The sequence below is a fragment of the Mobula birostris genome, chromosome 5 (genome assembly GCF_030028105.1).
Source record: "Mobula birostris isolate sMobBir1 chromosome 5, sMobBir1.hap1, whole genome shotgun sequence".
NCBI classification, from domain to species: Eukaryota; Metazoa; Chordata; class Chondrichthyes; order Myliobatiformes; family Myliobatidae; genus Mobula; species Mobula birostris.
Window position 1 is genome coordinate 75,055,023 of NC_092374.1, and position 27,669 is coordinate 75,082,691.

A 27,669-nucleotide genomic window follows, 5' to 3' on the forward strand; every position below is an offset into this window, starting at 1 on the left:
CTGGAGTCAATCAGAAGAACATGGCAGTGATAACTATTAGGAACTAATACATAGCTGTATAGTACTGCAGTAGTATTTGTAGTGTTCTGATTTGTTCTGTATGTCATTTAAATACATAAAACAAATGGTAGTTTAGTCTTGATATACCTTTCTATCTATATGCATGAAACTTCAACTAATTAGGGCAGTTGCTTAATTGGGCAGTTTTGTTCCAATTAACCAGAATCCACTGTATTTGAATCATGAAGGCTATGGTAGAAGGTCTGGACATTGAATTAATATAGATGGTGTACATGGACCTAGGAGGGGTTGGCTGTTGGTGGTGGTTAAAAGGAGGACAGTATAGTTAAATCAACTTTGGAGGATACAGAATCTTCAGGTGTGATTCAGGGAGAAAGATGTAAAAGAGAAGGATTCTTTTAACATTGATTAACATTATTAAGTATATCCTAAAAGGTTGTTCAGATGAGGTCATACGGGTGGAGCTCAAGGGGAATGAAAAAGGAATGATTATGTTGCTGGGGGTGTAGTGGTGTCCACTCTATACTTCCTAATACTGAGCAACAGACAGAGGGATAGATATTTGGATGAAATGGAGAGATACTAAATAATGGGATTATAGTGCATTAAATTTCAGCTTCTTCAACATAACTGCATTTATTTTAGTACTAAAGGCACAGAGGATTTGTAAAAGATATTTAGGGAAGTTTTTTGAATCCAGTACTTACATAGTTCCATTAAAGAAAAGGCAGTAACTGTACTTAATCTTGGGGAATGATATTCTCCAGTAGCTGAAGTGTGAATTGGGTGGTATTTTGGAGACACCTGCTGAAGCTCAGTAGACTTCAAGATAGCTATGGAAAGGGATAAGGATAGTCCAGAAAATAAAGTCCTGAATTTGGATAAGGCGGATTTCAATATCATAAAACAAAACTTGACAAAAGTAGATTTGATGCAGCCTACTTCAGAAAAATAGAAGTCATTCAAAAACAAGATAATAGGAGTTCATGGATATGAAGTGATTCACTTTCGAAGGTTGAAGAAATGAGTTACTGGTAGGATTCTTAGCAGTGTGAGGAACAGGGGGAGGCTGGACAAACTTGGGTTGTTTACTCTGGAGTGCCAGAGACTGAGGGGAGAGCTGATAAAGGTTTATGGGATTTAGAGGCATAGATAGAATAGGCAGGGAATATATTTTGCCCAGGGTAGAAATGTCTGATACCAGAGGGCATGCATTGAAAGTGAGCGGGAGTAGGTTTAAAAGGGATGTGAGGAGTAAGTTTTTTTCCTCAAGAGGGTCATGGATGCCTAGAGTTTGCTGTCTGGTATGGTGGTAAAGGCAAATACATTAGTAGCTGTTAAGAGACATTTAGATAGGAACATGGATGTAAGGAATATGGAGGGATATGGACATTGTGCAGGTAGGAGGGCTGAGTTTTCGGGAGTTATTGATTTAATTTTTAGTGGGTTCAGCACAAGACTGTGGGCAGAATAGCCTGTTCCTGAGCTGTAATGCTCTGTGTTCCCTATGCTTACACTTTGGGTTAAAACTCTGCATCAGGGCTGACACTGGACATGCAAGATGGCCAGTATAGACAAAAGAGAGGGGTGGAAAGATTGGCCCGGTTGGTGATCAGGGAATCAAGGATGGTTCTATCCATATATTCAGACATTTTACCCACTAGATTCACCTCACCCGCATCTGCTGTCACCAGTCTTCCTCTCTGCTAGTGATTCCCCTTATTACAATTGGTATACTGTGTTCCACTCTCTGACTGTGCATAAAAATGGTTGATATCTATGTTATCAGTACCTCTGTACACAGTGGAGTAAAAGTCAAAGACTATTTGGCAATATTACGACAAGCATAGTCACTTTCAAAATAATCCTTCAAGAAGTCTTCTTGTAATCTGCTAAACATTTTTAAGAATTCTTTTTTGTAATCACAGCATTACCATTGCTGACCTTGGAACAATATTCAATGCTTACTGGTCTTTCTGGGGAACAAGGGGTTGGGAGCTATTGACCAGTGCCCTCCCCCCACCCCACTTTCCACCAGAAACTTGGCATGGAAACAATGGACCAAGAGCCTCCCTCTGTGCCATAAGTTTCAAAAAGAAAACATTCTTTGTCAGATGTTGCAGACCTGAGACACAACCTAATTAGAAAGTTCCTGAATCCAACCATATTTCTTTATCATTTTCGTTAACTTGATGTTCTTAAGTACAAATTCCAGGAAGAGGAAGCTCAACAGTGGTGGAGTTCACAAGGCCAGAAATGGCCTGGACAAGAGAGCTGCATGTAGCACTGCCTGTGTGAGAAGGTGTGCAGTGAACAGTGTCTGCTTCCAGCCTGGACAACAGCAGGGGGTCACTTCGTTAATGTGGAGAATGTACGATTCTTGCATTAATACTTGCAGCTCAAGCAGAAGAGAGGAGGTGTTTGAAGATTCCTAAACTGCTGAAGATAGTAGCAGCCTAAACCAACTAATTGGACAGATTTCATGAATGAAGTCAAATCCTTCTAAAAGGAGCCAGTGCTGAGAATAGAAGATGCCAGGAAGTGTGTCTTTCATTGCAGTTAGGATCCAGAGTAACTCTGAGACAAAATAAAGATAAGTATCACTCACAACACGCTGGAGGAACTCAGCAGGTCGGGCAGCATCCATGGAAAAGATGGGTCGACGTTTTGGGCGTGAGCCGTTTGTCAGGACTGTAGAGGGAAGGGGCAGAGGCCCTATAAAGAATTTGGGGGGAGGGTGTGAAGGAGAAGGGTGGTAGGTTCCAGGTGAAAAACCAGTAAGGGGAAAGATAAAGGGGTGGGGGAGGGGAGGCAGGGAGGTGATAGGCAGGAAAGGTGAAGAAAGAATAGGGGAAAACACAATGGGTAGTAGAAGGAGGCGGAACAATGACGGAGGTGATAGGTGAAACCCGACGCACTTTGGGGGACTGCTTCGACAAGCACCTCCGTTCTGTCCGCCAAAACAGACAGGATCTCCCAGTAGCCACCCACTTCAACTCTGCTTGCCACTCCCATTCAGATATGTCCGTACATGGCCTCCTCTATTGCCATGATGAGGCGAAACTCAGGTTGGCGGAGCAACACCTCACATACTGTCTAGGTAGTCTCCAGCCCCTTGGTATGAACATAGAATTCTGCAACTTCTGGTAATTGCCTCCCCGTCCCTTCCCCTATCCGTATGTCACTCTGCCCCCTCCCCCAGCTGCCTCTCAGTTCCCTCATGGTTCCGCCTCCTTCTACTACCACTCACAACACGATGAGGCTGAGTACAGGGCTACGGTAGGAAACTTTGTCACATGGTGTGAACAGAATTATGGTTGCCCCACTAATGGAAGGATGTTGAGTGTTTGGAGAAGGTATAGAAGAGGTTTACCAGGATGCTTCCTAATTTAGAGGGCATGTGAAGCTGGATAAACTTGGGTTGTTCTCTCTGGAGTGCCGGAGGCTGAGGGGAGATCTGAGGTTTAAAGATTATGAGAGGCATAGATAGAGTGGACAGGGAGTATCTCTTTCCCAGGATTGAAATGCCCAATAGCAGAGGGCATGCATTGAAGGTGAGAATGGGTAGCTCACCAGAGTGATGGCTCACAGATCCAGTCCTGACCTTAGGTTCTGTCTATGTGGTTTGCAAGTTCTTCCCACTACCCAAGTGGTTCCAATTTGCTCCCACATCCAATGGATGTGCTGATAGAACAATTGGCTCCCAACATTTATCATTTAGTGTAGGTAAATGGCAAAGTAATCAGAGGAGTTGGTAGACACCCAGAGAGAATAAGTTATAGGGATACAGAGAAATAAAGAGGGCTGAAAGGGATTGATAGGGGTGCTCTGCTGGAAGGGAACATGGAATGGGCAGAATGGCTTGCTTCTGTAATAATAACTAATATTAAAAGAATCATCTTAGATTTTGGGTGTGTTTGATATGCGGGATTTGAACCGACAATCTTCTGATTCAGAGCCTAGGTAAAACTACCAATGAAGAGTCAGAATCAGGTTTAATATCATTTAGAGATATTGTAAAATTTGTTGTTATGTGGCAGCAGTACATTGCAAACATAACAAAAACTGTAAAATACCACCAGAAATATATATAGTTAAATAAGTAGCTCAATAAAGTAATGAGGTAGTGTTCCTGGGTTCATTTGTCCATTCAGAAATCTGATAGCAGAGGGGATGAAACTGTTCCTGAATCATTGAGTTTATGCCTTCAAGCTCTTGTACGTCCTCCCTGATGATAGCAATGACAAGAGGACATGTCCTGGGTGATGGAGGTTCTTAAAGATGGATGCCATCCTTTTGAGACATCGCTCCATAAAGATGTCCTGGATGCTTGGGAGGCTGCTGCCCCCAATGGAGCTGAGTAAGTGCACAACCTTCTGCAGCTTATTTCGATTCTATGCAGTGGCACCAAACCCACACCGGCCCCATTAGAATGCCCATGGTATAGCTGTAGAAATTTGTGAGTGCGTTTGGTGACATAACAAAACTTCTCAAACTGCTGATGAAATATAGCCGCTGAGATGTCTTCTTTGTAAATGCATCAATATGATGGGTCCAGGACAGATTCTCAGAGATGTTGAAACCCAGTAACTTGAAATTGCTTGCTCTTTCCATTTCTGATCCTTCTTGGTGTACTGGCGTGTGTTCCTTCACCTCACCCTTTTTGAAGGCTACAATCAGTTCCTTGGTTTGATTGCAAGTTTGTTGCTGCGACACCACTCAATGAAGGAATGGAATAGTGCAAACACTATGACATGCATTGTCACTCTTGTTGCTACATCCTGAGGTAAATATTGGTAGTTGTTTATTATTGTCACTTGTACCAAGATACAGTGGAAAAACATTTGTTTGCTAGCCATCCTGTTACATCACTGAGGTAGTAAAAATAAAAGCAGAAAGCAGAATATAGCATTACAGAGGAAGTTCATTGATGATAGACAAATACAGAGGAAGAGGCACAATGAGGTACATTGGGAGATCGAGTTCAAACATTCAACTTTTAATGTATGAATAGCCTTTAGTAGCCAAAGATGATAGCAGAAAATAATGACCCAGTTCACGATTACCTTTACTGAAGTGGAAGTGATTGTAAGCTGTGTTATAAATGAGATTATTTTCCAAATAAAGTGCATTACTGGATTCTTAATGTAAATTGTAATCATCTCATCTGAACTACAGAAGTTGTTAAAAGAGAGGAGAATTGTCCTATTAGTCAAGTTCAGGCCATCTGTATACTTTAATCTATCACTTAACAATGTTTGGACCAAAGATTGAATTGAATTGAATCGACAAATATTGGTGACATGATTGATAATATAGATCAGTTGCAGATATGGGCTGAGAAATGGCAGATGGAGTTTCATCTAGCCGAATGTGAGGTGTACATAGGGAGATCCTATGTAAGGTACACATTTAATGGCAGAACCCTTTATGATGTACTGAAGGATCTTGGGATCCAAGCCAAGGCCTCTTTGAAAGTGGCCACACAAGTCAATGGGATGGAAAATAAGGTATGCTTGCCTTTATTAGTTGAGGCATGGAGTTCAAGAGTCAGGAAGCCATATTGCAGCTTGAAAAAACGCTGGTTAGGCAGCATTCTGAGTACTACTTTCATTGCTGGTTACACATTATAAGAAGGTTATGGAGCCTCTGGGGAAGTTACCAAAGAATTGAGGGACATGTCCTATAAGAAGTTGGAGAAACTAGGGTTGTTTTCTCTGGAGTGGCTGAGAGTGAGGGGAGACCTGACAGAAGATTATTTCAAGTTTGTTACATAGAATGGTGTGTGTGTGGAATGTGGTGCCTTCTTTCATTCCATAATCTCTACAATTGACCTGAATTAACTTAGTGATTTTCCCCCGACTACAGAAGACTCCCCACATCTTATCACCATCTACATACAAGGAATTCTTGCATATTTGCCTATTTGCAATTAAATTCCTGACATTATCTACAATGGTGACCAGCAGGCTAGCGGAGGGAAGGTGCGCCTGACACCTTCTTTGGTAGAGACAATATCTCCACCCTGCCACCACTGCCTGGCAATGCATCCAACTGGATACACCTAACTTGAAATTGCTAACTGCTATCATTACTGTTATATTCTTTAAGACAAAATTAACCCTCTGGATAAAGATACATTGATTACAACTGACCCAGAGATTGCTGAAATATGCCATATTGAGATTGTTCCAGTTCAGTACTACAAGTAACAGTCTGCAAAATGTTGGCCACCAGCAGAATTTTCAGAATAAAACAGAAAAATAGATACTTCTGCTCCTATTTGAATATTAATTCTAAAAAATACTGTATGTAAAACTGATAATATAGAATGCTGCTTTTTAAAAATCAGAAACTTAAATTCCAAAAGTAGTCAGAGGGGGTATCCAGCCATCAATAACTCATTGCTTGCAATCACAATGAGTGCCAGTCTTTTCCAGATGAGAACCACAAGAGGACCTAAACTCCATGATTCTTCTATTTAGCATCTGATAACACACACTAACTGGTAATCCAAACAAATTCTTCACAGCTCAATAGGATGGAAAATAAGGTATGTGGCATGCTTGCCTTTATTAGTTGAGGCATTGAATTCAAGGGTCAGGAAGCCATATTGCAGCTCATAAAACTCTGGTTAGGCAGCATCCCGAGTATTACATTCATGGCTGGTTGCACATTATAGGAAGGATATGGAGGCTTTGAAGATGGTGCCAAAGAGTTTTACCAAGATATTGCCAGGACATGTGCTATTCGGAGAGGTTGGAGAAACTACGGTTGTTTTCTCTGGAGTAGCTAAAACTGGAGGGAGATAGAAGTTTATAAGATTATGAAAGGTTTAGACAGAGAAGGCACACAGGGCATGCATTGAATTCCTCTGCAGAATCTCTTTTCTTGTTCTTCCTACATCACTGGCACCCACATGCACCATGGCAACAGTACCTTTCACCACCTATTCTAAATTCCTCTGCAGGTCATATGAAATGTCCCAAACTCAGGCACAAAGCAGCCTTCTGGACTGTTTATCCTGGCCACAGAATATTGTGTCTGTTCCCTTGATTATACTCTCCCCATTCACAACTACATTTCTCTGCTTCTCCCCTGAAAAATGGCTCCCTGAACCGTTGGTTGCTCATGCTTCCCACAGCCGTCACTCTCATTTTCACAGGGAGCAACAATCTCAAATCTTTTGGACAAGCACAAGGGCTGGGGCTGCTTCAGCACTACCCCTTCAATTCCCCCTACCTCCCTCACTTGCAGTTCACTCTCTTACCCCTATCTACATACCAAATTTGAAGTAGTAAACCTAATGGGTATGACTGCCTCCTGAAACATGGTGTCCTGGTAAATCTCTCCCTCCCTGATGCATCACACTGTTTGAAATGTAGATTTCAGGTAATCACTGCTGAGCCTGAGTTTCTCAAGCAAGCAGCACTTGCTGAAAATGTGACTATCAGGAACCACAGTGAGATCCACCAGCTCCCGCTGCATGCAGCCACCACACAGCACCTGAAGCTGCTGTACATCACCTGAAGCTGCATGCCTAATTAATTTAGTTAGTTGTAATCTTTTAGTCTTTTTATATAAAAGACTATGACATAAAAGCTTATTTTTTCTTGCCTGCTACTCGCCTCTGCCTCCTTGACAAAGCCATAGATCCCCACACTAACACTGTCCACTCCAACAGTGGCTGCTCTGCTTGAGCCTAACTTCTTTTTACTCACCCTTGCCAGTTACCTATTATCCTAATCGATCTCAGACTCAGCAGAAAGTCCCCAGTCCTTGCTTGCTTTTAAATCTCATGCTAATCACGACAAATAATGGCCTGCAGTCTCTAACATTTTGGGAAGTCAAATCCCCAATGGGCACCGAAGGACCTAAGGCCAGTTAATCAACTGATATCGGTATTGGCGATTATTTCAGTTTGCCATTGAACATCCCTTTTGCTGACCGTCACAAAATGTGGACTCTTTTTCCATAGATGCCGCCTGGCCTCCTGCTGATTTCCACCAGCATTTTGTCTGTGTTGTTGTCATGTTTATGATCCCTTTTGTTGATTGGGTTGACCTGTTCTCCGATCTTGGCAATACATTTGCAAATGCTTCATCACTATACAAGGAGACAGAAATAGAGAGATGGGTATTGCAAGCATTAGTAATGTTGGAGTCTGAGCGTGGAACAAGCAGTGTTTGTTCTCCTAAAGATGGAGGAAACAGTTTGGAATTGTGAATAACACATTTTTTTCAGTGTCTTGATGTCACCTGCAGGGCCAGCAGCTATTGATTTGTTTTGGAGGGAGTTCCAGCAGTTATACCCATAGTGATGAAAGAACAATGATATATTTCCAAGTCAGAGTATGTGGATGGAGGGAGACTTGCAGGAGGTGGTATTTACATTCTCTTCCTCCACTATACCTCTTGCTGTCCAGGGTGGTGTTATTTGTGTAGTCTGATTGAGAAATTGTAGTGCATTTTGTATATGGTGCACCTTTCATCCACTGTGTTCCACTCATTTATTGTGCATGAAATGGGAGAAATCTATTATTTCAGTACCTCTGTACACAGTAGAATGAAAGCGAAAGACTGTTTGGCAATATTAGAATAATCATACTCATATTTCAAAATAATCCTTGAAGTCTTTTTGTAATCTGCTAAATATTTTTTTTTAAATTTCTTTTTTATAACCCCAGGAATACAAATGCTGACCCTAGAACAATATTCAAAGCTAACTGGTCTTTCTGGGGGGAAAAGAGTGTCCAGTGTTTTCTGTATTTCCAGTATCTGCAGGATCTTGGGTTTAGAAAGTTATATGATTAACTTTATGGACAAAGGTGGGAGAAGTATGGATCCAGGAGGAGGGGAGTGGTTGAGCCTGAGGGGATCTCAATCCACCAGTTGGACCAGACTGCGGCATCGGGAAGGGGCAGAGGTGACAGCACCTGCTTCATGATAAACTCATTGTAATGCTTGGAGCACCAAGATGGTGCCAGAAAGTGGCGAATCTTTGTGTGCAGCTCTGAAGGGAATCGTCAAATATTCTCGTTTAGGACTACTTGGGCGCCATGGTAGCATAGCGGTTAGTGCAGCGTTATTGCAGCTTGGGGCATCGGAGTTCAGAGTTCAATTGTGGCGTCCTCTGTAAGGAGTTTATACATCCTCCATGTGGAGTGCATGGGTTTTCTCCCACAGTCTAAAGATGGAGCGGTTGCTAGGTTAATATGTTATTGCAAATTGTCCTGTAATTAGGTTAGGGTTAAATAAGGGTTTGCTGGAGGTGTGACTCAAAGGGCCAAAAGGCTCTATTCCAAGCTGTATCTCTAAATAAAATAAATACTACAGCTGAAATGCTTAGTCACAGCCAGGGGACTTCAGTAAGCAATGTGGTTTTAAGACATTAAAAAAATGTTTTGATCCTCAAAACCGGCAGATTGTGGACTGCAAGACTTGGGTCACAAGTGCAGTTTCCCTTTATTAGCAAGGAAACGTGGAAAGCATGCCGGCCTGCAAGTAAGACTGAAACATAAATCCCTTAGACCCCCACTTTCTGCTATCCTACTGGCAAATCTACAGTCTCTGGAAAATAAAATAAAAGACCTCAGAGCAAGATTGCAGTATTAGAGGGAGATTAGGGACTGCTGTTTGCTTTGCTTCATGGAAACTTGGCTCAACTCCACCATTTCGGATGCAGCATTGCAGCCCGAGGGCTTCACCATGCACCACAAAGACAGGACAGCTGAGTCTTTTAAAGGTAGAGGAGACCGAGTATGCTTCACGATTATCTTATCATGGTGTATAATCATGGTGGATCTGTCTCACTAATGCTCACCCAAACTGGAACATGTACTGGTCAAGTGCCATCCGTTATATCTCTCTGGGAGTTTTCCACCATTATCCTGGTAGCAGTGTACATTCCAACCTTGGCCAACATTAGCTTGGCACTGGAGGAGCTGAGCACCATGATTAGTAGTCACAAAACAGTGCACTCTGATGCCTTCCCTATCACTGTGGGCTTTTCAACCTGGCCAGCTTGAAGATATCTCTGACGAACTACCAATGACATTCCACCTGCCGAACTGGAGGATGCAACACACTTGACCACTCTTGCATCACCATCAAATATGCTTACCTTACCACCCCACACCTGCAGTGTGGGAAGTCCAATCATCTGTCTATACTTCTACTCCTGCCATAGAGCAAAGACTAAAGACCATAGCACTGGTAATGTAGACCACAAAGGTATAGTCAAGGGAGGCAGAGGAATGCTTACAGGACTGCTTTGAATCAGTGGACTGGACAATATTCAGGGATTCATCATCAAACCTGAATGAATAATCCACACTTGCCACCAATTTCACCAATACCTGTGTGGATGAATGTGTGTCCTCGAGCATATGCTGAACATGCCCAAACCAAATGCCATGGATGAACCAGGAGATTCGCAATCTGCTAAGGGCTAGATCTGTGGCATTCAAAACTAGTGATCCAGAACTATACAAGAAGTTCAAATACAACCTACAAAAGGCTGTTTTAAAAGTGATAAAGCATTCCGAATGAAGATAGAGATGGAATCGGATACAAGACAGCTCTGGCAGCATGTCCTACAAGCTGAAAGCTAACATTATAAATGGATGTGAAGCTTTACTTCCAAATGAGCTCAATATCCCCGGTGCATACTTTGGAAGGGAGAATAAAACTGCAACTGCAGCTTCTGGAGACCCTGTGATTTCTGTCTCGGAGGACAACATCAGAACATCTTTCAAGTGAGCGAACCATCGCAAGGCATCAAGACCCATAGGCGTACCCAGTAGAGCACTGAAAACCTGTATCAACCGACTGGCAGGAAAGCTCAAGGACATCTTCAGCCTCTCACAGCTGCAGTCAGTGTTTCCCACCTGCTTCAAAAGGGTAACAGTCATACCAAGGCCCAAAAAAAACAGGATAGGCTGCCTCAATGACTATCACCCAGTAGCACTCACATCTACTGAAAAGGACGCTTTGAAAGTTTACTAACAGCAGAATCAACTCCTGTCTAAGTGACCTGTTGCAATTTGCCTATCACCACAATAGGTTCCCGCAGATGCAATCTCATTGGTTCTCCTCTCCGCCTTGGATCACCTGAACAACAAGAATTCTTGCATCAGGCTTCTGTTGATGGATTACATCTTCAATATTCAACACCATCATATCTTCAGTACTAATCAACAAGCTCCAAATCCTGGATCATTGACTTCCTCATTGGGAGACCACAGTCAGCGTGGATCAGAAATAACATCTCCTCCTCACTGACATTAACACTGGTGCACCTCAAGGATGAATGCTTAGCCCACTATTCTACTCTCTCTACGACCATGACTGTGTGGCTAAACACACCTTAAATGCCATATATAAATTTGCCGATGACACAACTATTCTTGCAGATTTTCAGGTGATGATGAGGAGATGTACAGGCGTAAGATAGATCAGTTGGTTGCAACAACAACCTTGCACAATGTCAGCAAGATCAAGGAATTGATCGTGGACTTCAGGAAGGGGAAGTCTAGGGAACACATGCCAATCCAGATCAAGGGATCAGCAGTGGAAAGGGTGAGCAGTTTCAAGTTCCTACGTATCATCCAGAAGCCCTGGATGAACCAAGAGATTAGCAATCTGCTGAGGGCTAGATCAGTGGTGTTCAGGACTGATGATCCAAGAAAGTACAAGAGGTCCAGGTATCACCTCCTGAAAGCCATCTCACGTGCAAATTGGCAATTTCAGGCTAAGATTGAATCACAGAGGGATGCTCAACAATTGTGGCAGGACTTGAATACCATCACCTCCTGCAAGTGAAAACCAAGCAATATAAATAGAAATGAGATTTCATTTCTAGAGGCGCCAATATCTTCTATGCTCACTTTGACAGACATTTTCACCAACCCCCACAGATCCTGACAACCTCGTATTTCAGTCTTTGGGGTGGACCTGACAGCATATTTCAGGGAGTTTGAGCCGCCAGAAAGCATCTGGCCCAGACGTCATATGTAGCTGAGTACTGAAGACCTGTGCTAATCAATTGACTGGAGTGTTTACAGATATCTTCAAACTCCCACTTTGGCAATCTGAGATACCCACCTACTTCAATCATACCAGTGTCCAGGAAGAATGTGGTATCTTACCTCAAGGACTATCATCCAGTAGTACTTACATCCACTGAGAGCTGTACTTCACCACTTAAGCATAACTGAGATGAGGTTGGTCATGAAGCATATCAGTTCCTCCTGAGGAGTGACCTGTATCCACTTGACTTTACCGTCAGTCACAACAGGTCAATAGCAGATGCCATTTCATTGGCTCTTCATTCAGTCTCAAACACCTGGACAATGAAGGTGCATACATCAGGATCTTAATTGACTACAGCTCATCATTCAACATTATAATCTCCTCAAATCTTATGACTAAGTTCTAAGACCTGTGGCTTATAACACATATGGAATTTGATCCTGGATTTCCTCACTGGCAGACCTCAGTTAGTACAAATTGGCACACTTAACTATCAGCACATACCCCAGCCAGTTCAGAATACAAACAACATCACCTCCACGATCTCCATCAGCACAGGTGTACCCAAAGGCTGTGTGCTTAGCCCCGTGCTCTATCTACTCTATGCTTAAGTGGTGAAGTACAGCTCCAATGCCATATTTAAATTTGCTGGCATCGAAACTGTTGTCAGGTGAATCAAAAGTGATGATGAATGAGCATATGGGAGGGGGATTGAAAATATGATTGAGTGTTGCCAGAACAATAACCTCTCACTCTACAGCAGCAAAACCAAGGAGCTGATTATTCAGTACATGAGGAAGAAACCAGTCCTCACTGGAGGAATGGAGATTAAGAGGTTTAGTAGATTTAAGTTCCTTGGCATAAACATTGTCAGTGGACCTGTTCTGGGATCAGCATATAAGTGCCATCACAAAGAAGACACAACATCCCCTCTACCCCTCTACTTTCTTTGAAGATTGCGTATATTTGGCGTGTCACCTAAAACGTTTATTCTTTACGACATCCTGCTACCACGTGATAGGTGCAAACCTCGCTTAAAGTAAACTCGAAGTTAGACTCACATTTCGATCTTCGCTGCCTTCCTTTGAATTGGCTTAATGTTTTGCAGTTACAAAACATAATATAAACAAGGAAAGGTTATAGTGTTAGAATGTTAATCATAGACACTTCTAATAAGGCAAGGATGCAGCCATCTATAATCCAAATGGGAATATTGGTCTTATTATGTACATTTTTGCAATCAGTTTTGAAAGTCACTACAAGAATAAAGCTTGCAAAAGGTAAAATATTTATTTTAGCTTTACTTGTAAGTAACAAACATTCTTTAATCTGCTAGAGAAAAGTAGGTACAAAAATCGGTTTAGTATATTTATTGCAAAAAGCTCTAAAATTCCTTCAGCATTATATAAGGGTATGGAGAAGTCCACTGGTTCTCTTGAAACCTGTTTGTAGCTTGGATTGAGCTATACAGAGTGAATTTTAAAGGAAGAGATTAAACAAACAGATGAAGACTGAACAAGTTAAAGTTCAAATGTCTAGTGTACTTTTTCAATACAGAATATTGTAAATAAACAACGATGTCAGGCTGAAGATCAGGTCTGGCCTCAATAAAGAATTACACTCAGTTCTGAGCCCAGGGCAAAATGTTAAAGAGCCTTAAAACCTTGCCTCTCGCATGCCTTTTGCTTCATCAATTCTTTCTCTTTACTTCTAGCATACTAGAGAGTTGATGGGCTTCCAGCCTCTCTTCACTTGAATTTCCAGATTAAAACCACTAGAGGTTCCCAACCGTATAAATATCTGTGCAATATATTCTAACGCCACATTTAAAGCAACATCAGTGACAAGAAGGAAAATGTCAGATTAAGTCATATGAGCATAAGACACAGGGGCAGAATTAGGCCATTCAGCCCATTGAGTCTGCTCCACCATTTTATCATGGCTAATCCATTTTTCTCTTAACCCCATTCTCCTGCATTCTCCCTGTAACCTTTCACACCTTGACTAATCAAGAAGTTATCAACCTCTGCCTTAGACACACCCAGTGACCAGGCCTCCACAACTGCCTGTGATAATGAATTTCACAGGTTCACCACACCCTGCCCCCCCAGCTAAAGAAATCGCTCCTCATCTCCATTTTAAATGGGTGTCCCTCTTTTCTGAGGCTGTGTTCTCTGTTCCTAGATTTCCCCATCACAGGAAACATCTTCTCCACACCCACTCTATTTAGGCCTTTCAACATTCAACAAACAATGAGATCCCACCTCATTCTTCTAAATTCCAGCAAGTGAAGGACCACAGCCATTACATGCTCCTCATATGATAACCCTTTCATTGCTGGAATCACTCTTGTGAACTCCTCTGAACCCTCTCCAATGTCAGCACATCTTTCTTAGATAAGGAGCCCAAACGTGCTTACAATACTCCCAAGTGGAGGCCTCACCAGTGCCTTATAAAGCCTCAGCATTATATCCTTGCTTTTATATTCTAGTCCTTTCAAAATGAATGCTAACAATCATCACTTCTGACTCAATCTGCAAATTAACTTTTAGGGAATCCTGCACAAGGACTCCCAAGTCTCTTTGCAGCTCAGATTTTTGAATTTTTTGCCCATTTTGAAAATAGTCTGATTTTTATTCCATCTACTAAAGTACATGACCATACACGTCCCGGCACTGTACTCCATTTCCAACTCTTTTCTGATTCTCTTAATCTGTCCTAGTCCTTCTGCAGCCAGCCTGCTTCTTCAACAGGACCTGCCACTCCACCTGTTTCTGTATCATCCACAAACATAGACACAAAACCATTCATTCTGTCATCCAAATCATTGACATCCAACATAAAAGAAATGGTCCCCATACTGACCCCCGCATTATTCACTGGCAGCCAACCAGAAAGGGCTCCCGTATTCCCACTCTTAGCCACCTACCAATCAGCCAATGCTCTATCCATGTTAGAATCTTTCCTGTATACCATCAGCTCTTAAGCAGTTTCATGTGCAGCACCTTGTCAAAGACCGTTTGAAAATCCAAGTATACAATATCCACCGATTCTCCTGTTTCCATTCTGCTTGCTATTTTCACAAAGAATTCTAACAGATTTGTCAGGCAAGATTTTCCCTAAAGGAAACCATGCTGACTATGACCTTATCATCTGCTTTCAAGTACCATGAAATCACATCCTTAACAATCAACTCCGCCATCTTCCCAACATGGTTCAATTTCTCCAGAGAAAACCTGAAGTGCACATAAAAGAGGAAGTTAGGAGAATCCCCTACACCCAATAACATGCAAGCACATCATCGAAGAACATAGCAGTCAATATCGGAAAGCACAATGACACAGTAAATTATTATCTGTCCTGATGGATGGAAAATTAAAGCAATTTGAACGATATGGTGATTACTGATCAAATTATTTTCTTTCCTAGGTCCAATCCTGCCGCCGCCTGAATTTCTGCAGAGTTATAGGAAGAGAAATAGTATTAAAGGGAATAACGTACGTAAGCAGTTGGCTGATGATGAGATTGTAAATGCTATTGATGAATACCTCCAATATAATGACATAAGCAGCGATTTGATCCTGAAACAGTAGGAATCGGAAGGCAAGATAACCAAATGCCATTACTAAGAAAATGCTGTTCTCATGGTTGCAATAGAGAAGATTTTCGAGGGTACTGCTTCTGATAGAATAAAACACAGATGGTGACACCGTTTCAATGAAAACTTTAATATAGTAGTTTATTAAGGATCTTGCTTTCATGGAAAAAGCAAAGATATATTGCTTGCATTATCTGTTGTGTTCTTTTTGACTGTATTTGCATCCTGAAGCTTTAAAAGAAATAAAATCAAGCCCTGAGGCTTTTGCAGCACTTGTGTTCTCCTGACAATTTGTTTTGCAAATATTAATTTCAGTGTTTTGACAAATGCACACACATGCCTTTCAAATGACATTGGTCAGGACACAATTGGTGTTGTAGGTAGTTTGGGATCCCATATCTCAAAAAGGATGTGCTGCCGTTGGAGAGGGTGCAATGGAGAATGATCCTGGGAATGAATGGGTTAGTGTATGAGGATTGTTCGATGGCTCTTCTCCTTTGCAGAGTTTTCTTCCTGGGTGTAGGCTCTACATCAGACTTTGGTCCAATATGTACTCCCTGCCCTAGAGGAGAAAGATGGTTCCAATGGGGAATTTTTACAGGAATATTTCCATCTTCTGGTTTCAACTAAAAAATTGTCAAGTTTGGCACCTGACTCTGCACTACGTAAGGTGTAGGTACCCAGCAGGCGACCAACTTATGTGTCTCTTGTAGCCCTAAGTTTCTTACTAGATCTCAATCTCCAGGCATAAGTTGTGAAAATGTAATCTTCTGCGCGTATTGCTTCTTGTTTTTTAGGTTTTGTATTCTAGCTGAAATTGCTGCTAATTCATAAGCTATTTGTAGTTTCTTCGCATTGGTCACAAACCTGAGACAGGTTTTCTGTGGCAAGTCCTCACTAGAGGTTCCAAAACAAAGATCCGCAGTTATTCTCACTTTGTGTCTGAACGTTATGGTGAGTAGCCAGGAGCTTCATTCAGAGTACAGTTGGCACGAGAGTTCCCTGCTTGTCTGAAAATGGCTGTTTAAATCTCTGAGCAGAGGATGATATGGCAAGGTCCTTGACTTCTCAACTCCAAACCTGCTCGGTAACTCATGTATGAGACGGCTCTCAAAATCCATCCCCTGATTACTGTGCGTCCTTCTCAGGGGGCCATAATGAATGATGTATTTCCCCCACAACACTGTTGCAACTGTGGATGCTTTCTGATTCTTTGTGGGAAAGGCTTGACTGTATCTGGTGCAGTGATTAGTGATGACATTTGCAGTGTTACTTGAATCAGGCTCTATGTAAAGAAAATCCATACACACTGGATCAAGTGGTCCAGCGCTTTGAATGTGAGACAAGAGAGCAACTCCTTTTGGTCACGTCTTTCTCTGAATACAACAAATGCATGATTTACAGTCAGCTTCAACTTCAGGCTTTATTTGTGGCCGATAGAAACGATCTCTGACTAATCCATAATTCTTGTCAGATCCCAGATGAGCTGAGTCATCATGATATGACCTCAGTACAATCTTCTTGTGCTTCTCAGGCAAAATCACCTGAGAACATTGAGTTCTGTTTGTAGGAGAAGTAGCCCTGTATAAAGACTTTGTCCAGTTTTTCCTCAACTCCAGTTTTTCCCATTCTCTCAGCAGTAGAGTTCTCAACCTTTGAAATATCTCCTTTGAAAACAGCTGACCAGATTTCACTTATACAAGGGTCATCTTTCTGTGCTGCTGACAATTTATCAGGACTCAAGGCAGGAAATTCTTTCATATTCAGCATTGTCAAGTTGCAATATTCCTGGGGAATTTCATTGATAGATGCACTCAAATACTTGACAGCTCCATCGGGCCATAGGCTTTGCTCTGATTTGCTAACTGTGAAGAACTGGCACGTTGCTTTAACACCCAAGGCAGTTGTCGCCTTCTCATAAGAGCACCGTGATTATGCATTTGCATCAATGCGCTGACTTCCTGGTCAATATTTAAGGCTGAAATCATAGGCAGACAACGCTGCCAGCCAGTGATGACCTGTGGAATTCAACTTTGTTGAAGTGAAAATATAAGTTAGTGGGTTGTTGTCCATTCTCACCTCAAACTTGGGATCATTGAGTTCGTCTACCACTGCCTACTTCAATGCCAGAAACTCCAATTTGTGAGCAGGGTAGTTTCATTCAGATGGTAATAAACTCAGGCTATTGAAAGCAACAGGTCTCAGGTCTTCACCTTGGTCGTGATAGTCTCTTTTTATCACACCAAACCTTAATCCTTGCAACATCCGTATCAGAGTCCTTTACTATTTCGTGCTTTCAATTGCACAATAAAAAACTATAGGTAACAAAATATAGAAAATGGCCCTAGATATATATTAGTCCATATCATGCACATAATCATTGGAGCTCATTGTTGTGTAATCAATTCAATTTGTTTCACTTTGTTTAATCACAGTACTAAAACAGCTCTACCCTGAAAACCCTGTCAAAGTGAAACATAAGTAAGTTTCCACGTAGCATCCAAGGAAAAAACGTTGAACTTTCTCCAAGGTTGTGTGCTAACTAAAAGTCATGCATGAGACCAAAGTCTGCACGAGGACCCTCAGTGTACCTGTTCTTCCAAATTTGTTACCAGTTCCTTCGTCTTGCTGACATTGAGAGAGAGGTTGTTGTTACCACACCACTCAGCCAGATTTTCAGTGTCGCTTCTATATGCTGATTTGTCACCAACTTTGATTTGGCCCTTACCAGTGGTTTCATCAGCAACCTTGAAAATTACATTGGACTGTACTTAACCACATAAGTATAAAGTGAGTAGGACAGGGGGCAATGCACACAGCCCTGTGGTGCACCTGCGCTGGTGGAGATCATGGAGGTGATATGTCAATGATGTGGATGATGGAATTGATGGCTTTGTTGCAAAGTTTGCAGATGATATGAAGATAGGTGGAGAGGCAGGTAGTTTTGAGAAAGTAGAAAGGCAACAGAAGGGCAGACAGATTAGAAGAATGAGCAAGGAAACGGCAGATGGAATACAATGTTGCAAGTGTATCGTTATGCACTTTGGTAGAAGAAATGAAAAGGGTGACTATTTTCTGAATGAAGAGAAAATATAAAAAAACTAAAGGTCAAAACAACTTGAGAATCCTGCATAGGACTCCCTAAAGTTTAATTTGCAGGTTGAATCTGTGGTGAGGAAGGCAAGTACAATGTTAGCATTCAATTCAAGAGGATTAGAATATAATGTTGAGACTTTACAAAGCTCTGGTGAGGCCTCACTTGGAGGACTGTGAGCAGTTTTGGGCCACTTATCTTAGAAAAGGTAAAGGTCTGCTGAAACTGGAGAGGGGTCAACGGAGGTTCAGGAAAACGATTCCGGGATTGAATGGCTTGCATATGAAGAGTGTTTGATGGCTCTGGGCCTGTATTCACTAGAATTCAGAAGAATGAAGAGTGACCTCATTGAAACCTATTGAAAGGTGAACAAAGACTTTGATAGAGTGGATGTGGAGAGGAAGTTTCTTCTGGTAGGAAAGTCTAAGACCAGAGGACACAGTCTCTGAATGAAGATAAGGAGGAACTTTTTAGCCAGACAGTGGTGAATCTGTGGAATTGTTTGCCATAGGCAGCTGTGGAAGCCAAGTTTTTATGTATATTTAAGGCAGAAGTTGATAGATTCTTGACTAGTCAGGGCATGAAAAGATATGGGGAGAACACAGGTGATTGGAGCTGAGAAGAAAATTGAATCAGCCATGATGAAATGGTGGAGCAGACTCGAAGGGCCAAATGGCCTAATTCTGTTTGTATATCTTATGGTCTTATAATCTGCAGGCCCACATACCATTTGGTAGGTGGTGGGTGGGTGTTAAACTGGGGAGCTGTATTGATACAGTGGGCTGAATAATTTTGTTGTGCCTTAGATTGTCTATGGTTCTATGACAGCAAGAGCATTTCTAAGTGTGCTGCTTTCTGCTGAAGACTCAGTGACTGTAGTATCCTTTTCTGCACCATTGTATTCCAATGGTCTAGCAGAAAAAGCAGCATGTTACTTGAAATAGAGGCAATCTAGAAGAAAACCTAAAATTAAAGGGTGTAATAGAAAAGCAGTGAAATATGGGACAGAGCAGTATGAAATGCAAGTACAAAGTTCAAAGATAACAGTAAATTTATTATCAATGTACATATATGTCACCGTATACAGTAATCTGATTCACTTTCTTGTGAGCAATCATAGTAAATACAACAAACACAATAGAATCAATGAAAGACCACACCTAACAGGACAGACAGATAACCAATGTGTTCAAGACAACAATCTGTGCAAATGCAAAAGGAAAATTACAAATAATAATGATAAGTAAATACGCGATTGAGAACATGAGATGGTGAGTCCTTGAAAATGAGCCCATAGGTTTTGGGAACAGTTCAGTGATGGGGCAAGTGAAATCCCTCTGGTTCAAGAATCCGATGTTGAGGGATAGCAACTCTTCCCGAACCTGCTGGTGTGGGTACTGAGGCTTCTGTTTCTCCTTCCTGATGGCAGCAGTGAGAAGGGATCATGGCCTGGATGATGGGGTCCTTGAGGATGGATGCTGCTTTCCTGCAACAGCATTCCATGTAGACGTACCCAATGGCTTGGAGGGCTTTGCCCATAACGAACAGGGCTGTATCCACTACTTTTTGTAGATTTTTCCATTTATGTAACCAGTCGGTTTACAGGTACTCTCTACCATGCATCTATAAAGTTTGTCAAAGTTTTATATGGCATGCCAAATCTTTGCAAACTTCTAAGAAAGTAGAGGCACAAGTATTAGAAAAATTAGGAAAAAGTGCATTATTTTCTCTGTACATCATGAAAACCAGCCTCCTTCCCATAGATTCTGACTGCACTTCCCACTACCTAAGTCAAGCAGCTAACATAATCAAGCACCCCACCCACCACAGACATTCTCTTGTCCCCTTTCCTATAGAGAAGAAGATACAAAAGGGGCAACACGGTAGTGTAGTGCTTAGCACAACACTTCACAGTACAGGCAATGCAGGTTCAATCCCCTTTACTGTCTATAAGCAGTTTGTGCATTCTCCCCATGACTGCCTGGGTTTCCTCCAGGTGCTCTGGTTTCCTCCCATATTCCAAAGACATACTGGTTGGTAGGTTAATTGGTCATTGTAAATTGCCCCATAATTTGGCTAGGATTAAACTCAGGGATTGATGGGCAGTGATCTTCAAAGGATCAGAAGGGCCTACTCCATGCTATATGTCAATAAATAAATAAACAAGCAAACAAAAGCCTGAAAGTATGTATTGTAAGTCTCAAGGGCAGCTTCCATCCCTCTGTTATAAGGGTATTAAATAAATCCCTGGTACAATAAGATCATAAGAATAGGAACAAAATTATGCCATTTAACCCATCGAGTCTGCTCCATCACTTGATCATGATAGATTTATTTTCCCCCTCAACCCCATTCTCCTATCTACTCCCCGAAACCTTCGACAACCTTACTAATCAAGAACCTATCAAGCTTCACTTTAATGTCAGAATCACAATCAGAATCATGTTTAATATCACCGGCATAAGTCGTGAAATTTGTTAACTTTATGGCAGCAGTACAATGCAATACATGATAAATATACTAAAAAACTGAATTACCATAATTATATATATATAATGTGTGTGTGTGTGTGTGTGTGTGTGTGTGTGTGTGTGTGTGTGTGTGTATAAAAAATAGGTTAAAAGAAGCAGTGCAAAAAAAGAGATAAATTACAGAAAAGGTAGTGAGGTTGTGTTTATTTAGAAATTGGATGGCAGAGGAGAAGAAGCTGCTCCTGAATCATTGCAACACACACAAAATGCTGGAGGAACTCAGCAGGCCAGGCAGCATCTAGGAAAAGAATACAGTCAACGTTTCGGGCCAAAACCCTAATGCGTGGTTACTGTTCAGAAGCTTGTATGTAACTTCCAACAGGGTCTTGTTTCTTAACTCTACCTACAGGGCTTACTAAATCTTTTCATTACTCACTTCTTTCTAAGGATTTGATTTCATTGTTTTAAAGCAACAAAGTTACCTCACCCACTCTGTCCGCCTGTCCACCCTTTTGATACAATGTGTACCCCTGGATATTCAGCACCCAGCTGCAATCTTCTTTCAACTCTGATTCTGTGCTGTCCACAATGTCATACCTACCAATTTCTAACTGTAGCACAAGGTCATTTACCTTACTTGTATTCAGCGTGCCTTCAGTCCTCTATTCACCAACCTTCTTTTCAATTTTGTCTCCATGCTGCTTTATGTTAATTTCTTATCCTCTTCTAAAGATAGCCCTGTTCTTTTTCTGGAGACTTCAGTAACCTCTCCTGCACTCTCCTTTCCTTCTAGTTTATCTGTAGTGATTCAGGCTGTTGAAGCCACCCCTCCCTTGACTAATTAGTTTAAAGCCCTAACCATGGCCCTAGTTATGATCTTAAGATATGATGGACTCTTTTCCTCACAATCTACTTCATTATGATCTTGCATTTTATTATATCTAAATGGACTTCTGTAATTTATTTGCTTGCTTCCCACAAAGTCCAAGGATGCCTCCAAAAGGTATATTGTCAGTTTGGGTAGCCCTGACCTGAAGTTATGATTGGATAGCCTTCAACCTAATGGCATGAAAGGGTATCTTCCAACCTGACGGCATGAACATCTATTTCTCTAACTTACGGTAATTTCTTCCCTCAACTCTTTCTCTTCTTTTACATTCCCCATTCTGGCTCCCCTCTTACCCCTTATTTTCTCATCCCCTGCCTGTTTCCTCCCTCTGGCACCTATTGTGTATTTAATATTTCATTAATATTTGAGTAATATCAGAAATATATTGTTTGATTAATCATTCTTTGCTTGTTTAAATATTTTATTGCGGGTTGTATGTAAAAGTACGTGATTGGCATATGTCATTACGCACCATGTTATAAATGCACGCCTCACATGAGAAGTAAAATGAAGTAGACCGATTATCCCTGGCTTCAGGTTTTTCTTCTGACTTGTTTTATAGTTGGAGTTTCAAATAATAACAGCGCTCCTTCCCTTTCTCTCGTCGTCCACTCTTCTATCCTAACAGATTCCGTTTTTTTAGTCCTTTACCTTTTCCACCTATCACCTTTCAGCTTCTCACTTCATCCCCCCCACCTCCTTCAGCCACCTGCCCTCCTCCTCACCTGCCTTCACCCATCACCTTCCAGCTTGTACTGATAGTATTTAACTCCATTCGTTCCGTCGTGGTGTTTGTCGGGACTTGAACCCGGACAGGACACAGAAACACTTCTCTGCCTGCATTCCGCCTTGCCTGAGAAATTGGACCCTTGAGTCAACTGAATTTGAAAACCAACGATATTCATTTAATTCTTAGTTGTTCTTTTCAGCCGCAGTGCAGGCTTCGTTTTCCATTTGAATGTTTTAGTCATTGGCCCTGTCTGGCCTCACGTTTATTGTTTTCTTTCCCTTTAATACTGTTCGCATTAAATTCTGAACCATCGACCTGCTTCAGTGTCTCTCACTCCGCATTTGAGCCATGACCGAACCACCAGGTGACAGTAGAAACTGGTGTGTGTGAAGATCTCAGGAGATTGTCAGTTTGAGATATTCAAACCACCTTGTCTGGCACCAAAATTCATTCCGTGGTCAATGTCACCTAGATCACATTTCTTCCCCATTCTCATGTTTGGTGTGAACAAGAACTAAACCTCTTGATCATGTCTCTTTGCTTTTATGTATTGAGTTATTGCTGTATGATCGGCTGCTTTGATATATGCGTTAACGAGCAGGTGGACAAGTGTACCAAATAAAGTGGCCACTGAGTGTATGATAAAGCTAATAAAACCATTGATTACAAAGCGCTTTGGCAGTGACAAGTCACCTCTGCCTCGTTCACCTTAGAGGTGGACCAGTGTTGCACCTTCTTCCACAGGGCCCTCTATTGACCACGGAAGATTTCTTTGGCACATTTAACAAATTCCATACTGTCTACGTCCTTTGCATTGTGAGTGAGCAGGCCAATATTATGTAAGTTAAAATCTCCCATGAATACCACCTCACTATTCATACAACTACCTGCGATCTTCACCACACATTTGCTTCTCAAATTCCCGCTGACTACTATGGTGCCTTTAGTAAAGCCCATCAAAATGCTCATCTCCTCCTTGTTTCTAAATCTTACCCATACTGAATCTCCCAATTCCTCTCTCAAAAAGACAATACCCCTTCCTCTCTGATCCATCTCTCTGTTAAACCTGTGGCAACTGTAACCTGGAGCAACTGTAACCTGGAACATTAAGCAGCCTATCCTGGCCTTGTCTCAGCCATGTTTCCGTTATGGCGGTTGTATCCCAGTCCTCCATGTCGATCCATGTTCTGAGTTCATCCTCACTAAAAATTCTCTCTTGCTGTCGCTCTCTCTCTCTCACACATACACACACACACACACACACACACACACACACATACCCAATTTGCAAAAGAGGACAAATTGTGCAAATAGCTTTTTGAAAAAAGTAAACAGAAGTAGACATGAACTGCAGAGTCCCCCAAAGTGCGTCCACAGCTGCGGAGCCCGTTCGGTGCTCAGGAGAATGAACATGTCCAGGAGCCTGTGGCTGTGGGGCAACAACTGCACCCAAACCTGGCAGTGTGGACACAAGACCCCTGTACCTTCTGCCAGGTGGTAGTAGCGAGAACAAAGGGACACCGGTCACACGGAGGTGGTTGGAACTGAACACCTGTTTGTTTTCTGCTCTAGTCAACAATTTTAATCTTACTCAAAGCTTTAATCGGCATGAAGTAACAGAAGCGACCATGGGTCTGTTTTCTGTTATCAGGGCTCAACACAGTGATGGCCGCCCCAGCCATACCTGCACTTTCAAGAGTCTGGTTTACTGAATACCCCAAGAAACCGCAAAAGTGCCAAATCATTTAGTCAGTTCACAAGTTCATCCTTTAAAGGGAAATTACAGTGAATACACTTCAGAAGAAGATGTATATCTACTTTTGTGAACTGACTGCAAAATGGCACCATTTTGTCTGTTCTCCAAGCTCCGAATGCCCCAAGCTGTAATAGTGTGCTGCCAACGGCTGTGCTACCATGGCACCTTATCTTATTGTGGGATCATTGAGCACAACGATTTCTGGGTGCTCATGCTTTTTTCTTGAGAATGTTCTGCAATTGCTCACAGACATCTTTGACCTGGGAGGCCAGATGCCATCCTGGCATCTTATTTGTAGCAACAAAATCTCTTTTCTGTCCCCCTAACTATTGAGTCTCATTTCACTACAGTTCTGAGTCTGTCCTTCCCTGCTGAGCCTCAGAACCTGTTACTGTGCTGGACACCTGGCTGCTGCAACACTCTGAATGGTTGTTTCTCACTACCTCCCTGCCCCACTACAGTATCAAAAGAGGTATAGCTGTTACCAAGAGGATTGTCCACCGGGGGACACTCACTGTTTGCTGACTTCCTTTCCCAAGGTCACCTAACTACCCCATAGCCTCATTAAAACTCCAAACTATGATGTGCTCAGCATCCCACACGATCCTGACTGAGTCCATTTGTTCCCATAAACTGAATAACCCAGGGTCCAGAGAATATAAGAGATGTCTAGGAGTTCACCACTAGTGGAAGAGAAGCAAGAATGAAAAGAACCTGGGTGGATCCAAGATGACAACAGACTGCGGGGAAAGGATTTAAATATTATAATCCCAGCCTGAATCCAGCAGCCTTTGTTGAAGATTTTACCATGTACTTACACTTACCAGGAGAGACAAGATGCAAATTTAAATGAGTCATTATTGGTGGTGGAAAAAGATGGGAAGAGGTACATTGCCAATGGTGTTTAGTTTGTGTGTGATGTGAAGCTGGGAAAGCACCAAAAATACAAATGGAGAATCACCCAAGCCCAAGGGGACCATGGGAATATGTATATAAAGATTTCACAAGACCCTTACCCCAGTCACAAAATAAAAGGACTGCTTATTACCGACTGACTACTTTACTTGGTGGGTAGAGACATTCTACTGCTCCTTTGACTCTTTGCCTGAAACTGTGGCATGGATCGTAGTCAAGGTAGTAATAGTCCAGTGGAGGGAAGAGTTCCCTTCAATGAATAACTCAGATCAGAGACTTGGATGTCTCGGAGGCAGGAATGGTTACTTCAAGTACCAGGCTTTAGATGTTTCAGAAAGGACAGGGAGGGAGGCAAAAGAGATGGAGGTGTGGCACTGTTGATCAGAGATAGTGTCACGGCTGCAGAAAAGGAGGAGGTCATGGAGGGATTGTCTACGGAGTCTCTATGGGTGGAAGTTAGGAACAGGAAGGGGTCAATACTCTACTGGGTGTTTTTTATAGACCAGCCAATAGTAACAGGGACATCGAGGAGCAGATAGGGAGGCAGATTCTGGAAAGGTGCGATAATAACAGGATTGTTTTGGTGGGAGATTTTAATTTCCCAAATGTTGATTGGCATGTCCCTAGAGCGAGGGGTTTAGATGAGGTGGAGTTTGTTAAGTGTGTTCAGGAAGGCTCCTTGACACAATATGTAGATAAGCCTACAAGAGGAAAGGCTGTATTTGATCTGGTATTGGGAAATGAAACTAGTCAGGTGTCAGCTCTCTCAGTGGGAGAGCATTTTGGAGATAGTGATCACAACATTATCTCCTTTACCATAGCATTGGAGAGTTAGGAAAGCATTTAATTGGAGTAAGGGGAAATATGAGGCTATCAGGCAGGAGCTTGGAAGCATAAAGTGTGAACAGATGTTCCCAGGGAAATGTACGGAAGAAATGTGGCAAATGTTCAGGGGATATTTGTGTGGAGTTCTGCATATGTACGTTCCAATGAGACAGGGAAAAGATGGTAGGGTACAGGAACCATGGTGTACAAAGGCTGTTGTAAATCTAGTCAAGAAGAAAAGAAGAGTGTATGAAAGGTTCAAACAACTAGGTAATGATAGAGATCTGGAAAATTATAAGTCTAGTAGGAAGGAGCTTATGAAAGAAAGTAGGAGAGCCAGAAGGGGCCATGAGAAGGCCTTGGTGGACAGGATTAAGGAAAACCCCAAAAGACATTCTACAAGTATGTGAACAGCAAGAGGATAAGATGTGTGAGAATAGGACCAAGCAAATAAGATAGTGGAAAAGTGAGTATGCAACCGGAGGAGAAAGCAGAGGTAGTGAATGAGTACTTTGCTTCAGTATTCACTACAGAAAAGGATCTTACCGATTGTAGGGATGACTTATAGCAGACTGAAAAGCTTGAGTATGTAGATATTAAGAAAGAGGATGTGCTGGAGCTTTTGGAAACCATCAAGTTGGATAAGTCACCGGGACTGGACGAGATGTACCCCACGCTACTGTGGGAGGAGAGGGAGGAGACTGCTGAGCATCTGGCGATGATTTTTGCATTATCAATGGGGATGGGAAAGGTTCCGGAGGATTGGAGGGTTGCAGATGTTGTTCCATTATTCAAGAAAGGGAGAAAAGATAGTCCAGGAAATTATAGATCAGTGATTCTTACTTCAGTGGTTGGGAAGTAGATGAAGAAGATCCTGAGAGGCAGGATTTATGAACATTTGGAGAGGCATAATATGATTCGGAATAGTCATCATGGCTTTGTGAAAGGCAGGTCGTGCCTTACGAGCCTCATTGAATTTTTTGAGGATGTGACTAAACACATTGATGAAGGAAGAGCAGTAGATGTAGTGTATATGGATTTCAGCAAGGCATTTGACAAGGTACCCCATGCAAGGCTTATTGAGAAAGTAAGGAGGCATGGGATCCAAGGGGACATTGCTTTGTGGATCCAGAACTGGCTTGCCCACAGAAAGCAAAGAGTGGTTGTAGACGGGTCATATTCTGCATGGAGATCGGTGACCAGTGGTGTGCCTCAGGGATCTGTTCTGGAACCCCTACTGTTCATGATTTTTATAAATGACCTGGATGAGGAAGTGGTGGGATGGGTTCGTAAATTTGCTGATGACACAATTTGGGGGTGCTGTGGATAGAGTAGAGG

At 42.1% G+C, this 27,669-nt stretch overlaps 1 long non-coding RNA gene across 1 annotated transcript in view; it reads right to left on the reverse strand.

The window, feature by feature from the left end:
- Positions 1-8,041: 8,041 nt before the first annotated feature.
- The window catches only part of LOC140197269 (uncharacterized), a 49,988-nt gene continuing 30,360 nt past the window's right edge, over positions 8,042-27,669 (reverse strand). The window contains exons 2-3 of the long non-coding RNA XR_011885901.1: positions 12,199-12,366; positions 8,042-8,127 (exon numbers count right to left, since the gene is read on the reverse strand). This is a non-coding gene — a long non-coding RNA (uncharacterized lncRNA). The remainder of the gene's footprint in view (positions 8,128-12,198; positions 12,367-27,669) is intronic.